We start from the raw sequence: 9,833 nt of genomic DNA on the forward strand, positions 1-9,833 counted from the left end.
CCAATGCCTAAAAATAGTGCTTTGCAAATGGTTGGTGCTAAGTAACTGAAGACATAAATAAATGGAATGAAATTGAATTACACTGAAAGCATAAGATGTGACAAAGTGATGATGTTGTTCAATGCTAATGATATGTTCTTTTAGTAAAAATGTTTTCTCACCCAAGTAATTCAAGGACATCCGATAGACTGAAGTGATTGCCTCTGTGCTCCCCCTGCAAGCCTCCATCACATTTTTGTACTTACTTATTTTCTTCGTAGCACTTACTGAATTCTCATCTACTATATACTTGCTTATTTATTATGTTAGCGGGTTGTGGTCTATCTCCCTCACCCCCTTAGGAAGTGAGATCCACACGGGCAAAGATTTTTGTTGGGTTTATTCACTGAGGAATTCAAAATGCCTACAGTGATGTTTGGCACAGTGTAGGAACTCAATATATCTCTTAAGGGAATTCATTAATTAAAATTTCTATGGTGTGGGGGAGCAGTATCTTTAATTAAATATATGTACTCTTGTGAATTATTGCGTTGGTTTATATACACAGAAGCCATTGCTTGTGTCCTTATATGTTACTTTTCCATTTCCAACCTGTCTCCTCGGCAGAAAACAAAACTAAATTATACTAAATTATAGTTATTTAGCCAAATAACATATGTCTTGAACCAGGTGTTCTGAAAGATTTAGGTTATACCATGACAGAATCTGGTAGCCTAACACCAAGTATCTTAATACAGCCCAGCAGGTTTGCCTGCACACCAAATAAATAGCTTGTTTCCTAACATTCAGTTCTGAACTGTGGTTTGATATGATCCATTGTGCAATCATTTAAGCACCCTAACGAGCCAGTGATAAGTCACAGAGGCCAGACTTTGAATTAGAGAAGATTAACTGCACAATTTAGATTTTTTTAGATAGTGAGAGGGAAATCTTTAACAATAAATTTCTTCTTGTTCCATATAAATCTCAACTGTTTTATTAAATAGTTCATCACGTGGTCCCCATGTGAAGATTAAAAACTATAACACATACCTGATTTCATCAGTCTATGTTTTTCCAAACATACTTTCTATTGTATTTGGACAGAAATTCCCAAGATTCGTAGAGGCCCACAAACCCATAGACATTCACGGCTCATGTTTATTCTGAGAGGTAGACGACCAGTTGATAGAACACTGTCTCATAAGTTACATTTTGGGAGAAATCAGCTATCTATGTGTTATAGGCAGGGCTGGCAATCCACTGGACTAAAATGTGCCATTAAAGTAATGTTTTATGCTGTATGAAAAGGGAAGTTTACGGCTAAACTGCTTATTTGCAAGAAAAGCTTGTCTGCAATCATTGCATTCATTTCTTTGTACTCTGAGAAAAGAGCCTTAACTTTTTGATATGTCTGGTTCCTCATCCATAAAGTTGGCATGTTTCTTATTATTTATCCCTAAGACATACCTTAAAAAATATTGTGATGGCATATAATCATTTTTTTTCTAAAACTAAAGATGCAGTGTGAATATAAAAGAGTGGCTTGTATGGGTTTTTCCCTTCCTCTTCTCTGTAATGGATGTCATTTGGAGCTCTAGCTCTAAAATATTTATTTTTTAAAAAACCCTATAGCAAAACTGAATACCAATATGTTTATTCTATAAATGCCCCAAAGCCAAGAAATAAAGAAGAATGGCTGAAATTATGTTTCCCTTCTGCAGGGGATTTGTGCACTTAGGATTTCTCTGTTTAAATGACCTCAGTGCAGTAAGGGATAGCCATCCCTGGGTAAAACTAAAGACATTGCCAAGATAATCCTTCTGCTGATTTCCTTAAAGATCATTCCAACCTCTGTCCCTGTATTGAAGTATTATGAAAGTGTTCTCAGTAAATTCCTAAGGGTTGTCAAAAACATTACTTTTTTAAAAAATAGGTTACAAAATAAAACTCTGATATAAGCCCCCAGTAGTCCTGTGAGTAGGAAGCCTTAGGTCACTTGACCAAGTCACTTATTTAGGAAATGGTGAATCTGAATTTTAAACACACTTGTGACAATGCTTGACTTTTCAACCTAATTATAGATGAAACTTCATATAGTTTATTTATGTTGGTTTGTTTGTTTTTGTTTGTTTTGTTTTATCTTTTTACAATATTTGAGAAGAAAAGGCAAGTGGGAAAGAGAACTTCATCTCATATTTTGTAGACATTGTGTCCCTTACATTTAAAAATCATGGTAAGAGTTGCTAAATATATGTATTAAAAAAAATCATGATTTTTTAAAAATTCTAGCCAAGATAAGATAATCTATTCCTGAAAAAGAAAACCATGGCAAACTGTTTAGGGCTGTATGGCCTTAAGGTTGGCATTTGTTACTTTTAATAAGTGTCCAAAGCTCAGAAGACTGATCTAGTTCTCTCAAAATATGCTGTACTATGGGGCGCCTGGGTGGCGCAGTCGGTTAGGCGTCCGACTTCAGCCAGGTCACGATCTCGCGGTCCGTGAGTTCGAGCCCCGCGTCAGGTTCTGGGCTGATGGCTCAGAGCCTGGAGCCTGTTTCCGATTCTGTCTCCCTCTCTCTCTGCCCCTCCCCCGTTCATGCTCTGTCTCTCTCTGTCCCAAAAATAAATAAACGTTGGAAAAAAAAAAAAATTAAAAAAAAAAAAAAAAAAAAAATATGCTGTACTGGTCAGTTCACAGCACTCACTTCCCATTAACAGCCAGAGTTGGTGATTTAAGCATAAGTGGTACTCTACTATGACAACATAATTAGTGCCTTTTATCATTATTGGAAGAAAGATACTTCTTTTCCTTCTAAGAGCGTAAGTATTATGACTATATGTGACCACAGAATTATCTTATTCACTAGAGGAGCACTTTGAAAGTACATTAAAACAAATTTTTCAAAAGTAAAAAAAAAAAAAAAAAAAAAGGTTCAGCACCTCTCTGTTCTTTAAACATGTAAAAGAATTAATTGTATGGAAATGTGAATCATAGTAAATCAGCTATATTTGCTTGATGCGAAGACAGACCTGTGTCAGAAGGTACAAAAGATGGTCAGAAAGTATAACAGGTAACTGCAACGTGGACCTCTTCTAAGCACAGAATTTCTCTAGATCGAGAGCTGCTTTGTCAAGACTTGCTCAGTCTGCGAGGCAAGAAGCTTAATTCTGATACTTGGAGTATGGCTTCTTGGTAGAAAGAAATAAATACGTAAATAAACAAATTATTATTTATTTAATTAAATATCAGTATAAGCAGGAACTCTATCAAAGTTTGACAGCTGGGGCTGGATGGAATGGATATCTGAGTGAGGACATTTGTAGAGGGCTTTTAGGTAATAGCATTGTCCTCTTAAGGGTTTTTATGTGTATTACTTTATTTGATCTTCACAGTAACCCTGTGAGATAAGTACTGTAGTTATTATCATTCTACGGATGAATAAACAAAAGCACATAAATCTCTGAACACACAGGACCAGGATTAAAGTCAGGCAGGTGGATCCAACTGCACACTCATAACCCCTGTGGTAGGCTGGATAATGGTCCCAAAGGCATCAGGGTCCTAGTCCCTGGAACCTGTAAACCTTACCTTACATGGAAAAGGACTCTTTGCAGATGTGCTTAACCATCCTGAAAGGGAGAGGTTATCCAGGATTATCCAGGTGGGCCCTAACTGCCATCACAGAGGTCCCTATAAGAGAAAGACAGAGAAAGATTTGACACAGATAGAAGAGGAGGGGCCATGGGATTGCAGAAGCAGAGACTGGAGCGATGCTACTACAAACTAAGAATGCTGGCAGCCACGGAATCTGGAAGAGGCAAGCTTTGGAGTCTCCCAGAGAACTTTTGGAGGGAGTACAGCTTTACTGTCTCCTTGATTGTGGCCCAGTGAAACTGATTTCACATTGCTGGCCTCCAGACTATGGGAAAATAAATTTTGGGTATTTTAAGTCAGTAAATTTGTGGTCATTTCTATAAGAAATAAATGCAAGCATTGTGTAGTAAATAGCTGCTGAACTTGAACAAGGAAGTTAACCTCTGAGGGTTTTAGATGTATTATCTATAAAGTAAGGGGGTTGAACTGTGTAATTTCAAAGAGTTTGTATAGTTAGCATAAGAGAAATTGCTTCCAGATCTTCAGTAAACGGGTTTACCAGATTATTTTGGAAATTGATTTTAATTCAACATTTTTTAAGGATCTCCTATGTACTAAGCACCAAGCACCGAGATATATTTGACCCTAAAGAATTTTTAAAATGAAAAAATAAAATAGCATTTAATTGGCTGGGATTATTTACTTTATCTTCTTAAAGTGAAACTTGGGGCACCTGGGTGGCTCAGTAGGTTAGGCCTCTGGCTCTTGATTTCGGCTCAGGTCATGATCTTAAGGTTTGTGAGATTGAGCCCCGGATCAGGTTCTGTACTCACTGCTCCTCCCCCATTCATGTGCTCTCTCTTTCTCCCTCTCTCAAAATCAATAAATAAATATTAAGAAAAATAAAGTGAGGGGGTCTGGGTGGCTCAGTTAGCTAAGCGACTGACTCCGGCTCAGGTCAGATCTCGTGGTTCGTGAGTTCAAGCCCCACATCAGGCTCTGTGCTGACAGCTCAGAGCCTGGAGCTTGCTTCAGATTCTGTGTCTCCTTCTCTCTCTGCCCCTCCCCCACTCGAGTTCTGTCTCTCTCCCTCTCTAAATAAATGAATAAATAAACAAGCAAACATTAAAAAAACCTTTTTTTAATAAATAAAAAATAAAGTGAAATTTAACAGTGATGTAATATCTGCTAGAAAGATGGCTATAACTATGCAGACACACCCCATATCAGAAAGTTTTGTGTAGTGAACTCTCAGTTGGGAATGCAAATTGCAACATATCTTGAATGGTAACTCCTGCTTAGTTGTAACCTCCCAGGGTTCTGTGCTGGGGAAGCTAAGTGAGGCTAAATCCAGACTCCAGAGAAAAGAATATAATGACTTACACTGTCATGGAAGGCACTGGTGCCGAATGTTTGCTATTTCTACTCTAAAGAACAAGAGCTGAGAAGAAATCATAACCACTCTGGACACGTTCCTACTTACCTGAAAGAGATTCAGGGTTTTGTTTACATAGCAACCATAACAATGAAGACACTGGTTCAGAAAAGAATGTGGGAACATACTTATCCTATGTAGTCATCAAAAATTACAGAAATAATTACAAAGTGTCTTTCCAGCCATCAAGAAACCTCTTGCTTCTCCTGACTCATGTGCTAATAGTTTCCATTTATTTAAAATGGAATCGTTTTCATTTATTTAATATTCTGAAATCCTAACATTTATTGCCTAACATTATTTCTGAAAGTACGCAAGGGAACATAAATTAATAATTATACAATGTGAATTCGGAAAATGTTATATATGGAATCCTACTAACAGAAACAGCTCTGCCCACCAAGGTCTGTTTCTTGGTTAAGCGTCTGAGAGTCAGAAGGAAGAAGAGCTATGGGGAGAAATCCAGAGAATTGTCTCTGAGGTAAGAAAGAAGCCACAAGAAACATTAAGTTAACTTTGACACACTCATCACTGAATTTGCTAGACCAACGTCTCAAAGTGGCAGTTCATAGGCCCAATATAGCTTACCAACTTCTTGGTTCGGCCCTCAAAATACTGGCCCACGCAAGAATTCTTGATAAATTTTAAGTAGTTAACAAACTATAGGATTAGAAAAAAAGCTCACATAATGACGGGCATTACCAGCTTCTGTTACCAATGAAATATGGGGCCTGTGGGCCCGAGTCTGCATTCCTTTATGGCAACGTGCAACTTACTGCTTGAGTAACAAGAGCAAAAAGTAAAGTGGATTGGTTTTGTGTTCTTGTCACTATTAAAATTTAGAAATGAAAGGTAGCCTGGGTAGGCATCATGTTTCAAGAAAAAAAAATTCTGTGCCTCACTTTCTATCATTTATTGTCACCTGCGTGGTCCCTAGATACATGTGAAATTTCGAAAGCTGTGCTAGATGCTGTCAGCCGTCAGCCTATACAAGAGCTTTCTGCTGCTGACACTCTGGAAATACCAGTAGAGGGACCATTAAGAACCAGGTGGTAAGAAACACACTGCAGAAGCAAGTTTGCTTGGTTTCCACAACCTCCCAAAGCCTCCCTTCTGCTGCCTACAAGATCTAGCCCAGCACCATACGTATCATGGGTGTTCCATAAATAATCAACAGTCAGTCATTAAGTGGTTCACATATTTAAGTGCTGTATATAAAACACACCTGTGGGACCATTTAAAAGTGTAGATTTCCAAGGCCCAACCTGAGATGAAATCTGCATTGTTATCAAGCACAGAATGGCAGTCCTTGGATTTCTCTTTGTGAAATATCAGCTTCAATAATTAGCCCGTCACACTCATAATTTTTTTGTCTCACTTGATTATATTTATTTTGACTAGTAATGATAATACCTAATACCTGTGTAGTGTAATACATTTGCTAATACAGTGGGGAAAGGTGGGGTGGGGGAATATGATCTTTTGGGCACATATATCCCAGGCACACACGATGTTAAGATTTTATAGGTCTTCCTATATAACCTATAATATAGTAACTATTATGCCCATTTTTCGGCTAAAGAAACTAAGGCAAGGAAAGGTTAAAGAGTGTGCTCAAGGTCACACAGCTGGCTCTGAACCCGGTTTTCTCTATGCAAAGACTCTGCTCTTAGCTACAATGTTATCTTGCCTCCCAGAACTTTCAGATTTTCACAGTGACCTACAATAAAAAAATATATTTATATCATGGTCTTCTTACACGTAGAAATACACACAGATATATATGTGTGTTTGTGTGTGGGTATATGTATATGTATATACATATATACACACACAATGCTATGTATGACACATCTTGGCATTTTCTGTTCATTCGGTTTCATATCTTTAATGTTGTTTTTCAATCCCCTAAATTGATTTCATAACTCTTTAAGGGGACATGACACATAAGTTTGAAAAACATAGCAATAAACCTTAAATTCCAAAAGACAATAAGGAATATTAGATACTATAGTTTATAGACAATATGGCTAAAGTATGCAAGAAAACGACATGCTGAAAATTTACTCATATGAGTAATAATCTTTCATTCCAGACCTCTCTGAGTATTAATAATAGAAATTGTTATAATTTATTACATGTTCTGTGCTTTATAATCTTTCGAAAACTTCTCACATTCAATATGTCTTTTAATATTCACAAAACTCTATGAGGTATAAAAGAAATGAAACAACCAACAGTAATAATGCAATATTTCATTTATCTTATTATTATTCTGTGGAATTTAAGGATTTTCATTCCCACCAGAATAGTCTATTGAAGTTTACCCATTGGAGAATTCTTTTTTTTTTTTTTTTTTTTTTTAGGTAATGGTTGCTTTGTTATTGGAAAATCAGTCATTAGTTTTCCTAATATAAATTAGGAATGTCTGGTGTTTTAAAAAAGCAGGAGATATATATTTCTTTTTTAAATAACTTATTGTCAAGTTAGCTAACATAGAGTGTATACAGTGTAGTCTTGGCTTCAGGAGTAGATTCCCGTAATTCATCATTTAAACACAACACCCAGTGCTCATCCCAACAAGTGTCCTCCTCAATGCCCATCTCCCATTTTCCCCACCTCCCCTAACCCCCACCTCCATCAACCCTCAATTCTCTATATTTAAGAGTCTCTTATGTTTTGCCTCCTTTGTTTGTAACTTATTTTTCCTTACTTTCCCCTATGGTCTTCTGTTAAGTTTCTCAAATTCCACATGTGAGTGAAAACATATGATATCTGTCTTTTTCTGACTGACTTATTTCATTTAGCATAATACCCTCCAGTTTCATCCACATTGTTGAAAATGGCAAGATTTCATTCTTTTTCATTGCCAAGTAGTATTCTATTGTATGTATATGGATAGATAGATATAGATATAGATACAGATATATAGATATGTATCTTCCACATCTTCTTTATCCATCCATCAGTTGAGGGACGTTTCATCACATTAATGGAAGAAAGGGTAAGAACCAGATGATCCTGTTAACAGATACAGAAAAAGAACTTGACAAAATATAGCATCCTTTCTTAATAAAAATCCTCAAGAAAGTCGGGATAGAAGGAACATACCTTAACATCATAAAGCCATATATGGAAGGTCCACAGCTAATATCATCCTCAATGGGGAAAAACTGAGAACTTTCTCCCTGAGATTAGGAATATGACAGGGAAGTCCACCCTCACCAATATAGTTTAACATAGTGTTTGAAGTCCTAGCCTCAGCAATCAGACAACAAAGTGAAATAAAATGTATCCAAATTGGTAAAGAAGTCAAACTTGCACTTTTCGCAGATGACATGATACTCTACATGGAAAATCTGAAAGACTCCACCAAAAAAACCACTAGAACTTGATGCATGAAGTCAGCCAAGTCACAGGATGTAAAATCAATGTACAGCAATCAGTTGCATTTTATACACCAATAATGAAGCAACGGAAAGAAATATCAAGGAACCAATCCCATTTACAGTTGCACCAAGAACCATAAAATACCTAGGAATAAATCTAACCAAAGAGGTAAAAGATCTGTATGCTGAAAACTGTAGAAAGCTTATGAAAGAAATTGAAGACACAAAGAAATGGAAAGTCATTCCATGCTCATGGATTGGAAGAACAAATATTGTTGAAATGTCAGTGCCACCCAGAGCAATCTATACATTCAATGCTATCCCAATAAAAATAGCACCAGCATTTTTCACAGAGATAGAACAAACAACCCTAAAATTATCATGGAACCACAAAAGACCCCCAATAGCCAAAGTAATATTGAAAACGAAAGCCAAAGCTGGAGGCATCACAATGCCAGACTACAAAGCTTGTACTATAAAGCTGTAATCATCAACACAGTATGATATTGGCACAAAAACAGACACATAGACCAATGGAATAGAATGGAGAACCCAGAAATGGACCCTCAAATGTATGGCCAACTAATTTTTGACAAAGCAGGAAAGAATATCCAATGGAAAAAAGACAGTCTCTTTAACAAATGGTGTTGAGAGAACTGGACAGCAACATACAGAAGAATGAACCTGGACCACTTTCTTACACCACACCTTATACAAAAATAAATTCAAAATGAATGAAAGAGCTAAATGTGAGACAGGAAATCATCAAAATCCTACAGGAGAAAACAGGCAACAACCTCCTTGACCTCAGCCGCAGCAACTTCTTACTTGACATGTCTCTGAAGGCAAGGAAAATAAAAGCAAAAATGAACTATTGGGACCTCATCAATATAAAAAGCTTCTGCACAGCAAAGGAAACAATCAACAAAACTAAAAGGCAACCAATGGAATGGAAGAAGATATTTGCAAATGACATATCAGATAAAGGGTTAGTATCAAAAATCTATAAAGAACTTACCAAACTCAACACCCGAAAAACAAATAGTCCAGTGAAGATACGGGAAGAAAATACGAATAGACACTTTTCCAAAGAAGACATCCATTCCTAAGAGACACATGAAAAGATACTCAACATCACTCATCATCAGGGAAATACAAATCAAAACCACATTGAGATACCACCTTACACCAGTCAGAGTGACTAAAATTAACAATTCAAGAAGCAACAGGTGTTGGCGAGGATGTAGAGAAAGGAGAACCCTCTCGCACTGTTGGTGGGAATGCAAACTGGTGCAGCCACTCTGGAAAACAGTATGGAGGTTCCTGAAAAAATTAAAAATAGAATTACCCTACGACTTAGTAGTACTAAAAATTTATCCAAAAGATACAGGAGTGCTGATTCATAGGGGCACATGTACCCTGTGCTATCCACA

The 9,833-nt window shown here is 36.8% G+C and overlaps 1 protein-coding gene across 2 annotated transcripts in view; it reads left to right on the top strand.

Annotated features, from left to right (window-relative positions):
- The window catches only part of UNC5C (unc-5 netrin receptor C), a 362,776-nt gene that overhangs the window by 243,406 nt on the left and 109,537 nt on the right, over nt 1-9,833 (top strand). The gene's annotated exons all lie outside the window — the stretch shown is intronic.

Source organism: Leopardus geoffroyi, chromosome B1 (assembly GCF_018350155.1).
Source record: "Leopardus geoffroyi isolate Oge1 chromosome B1, O.geoffroyi_Oge1_pat1.0, whole genome shotgun sequence".
Classification (NCBI taxonomy): domain Eukaryota; kingdom Metazoa; phylum Chordata; class Mammalia; order Carnivora; family Felidae; genus Leopardus; species Leopardus geoffroyi.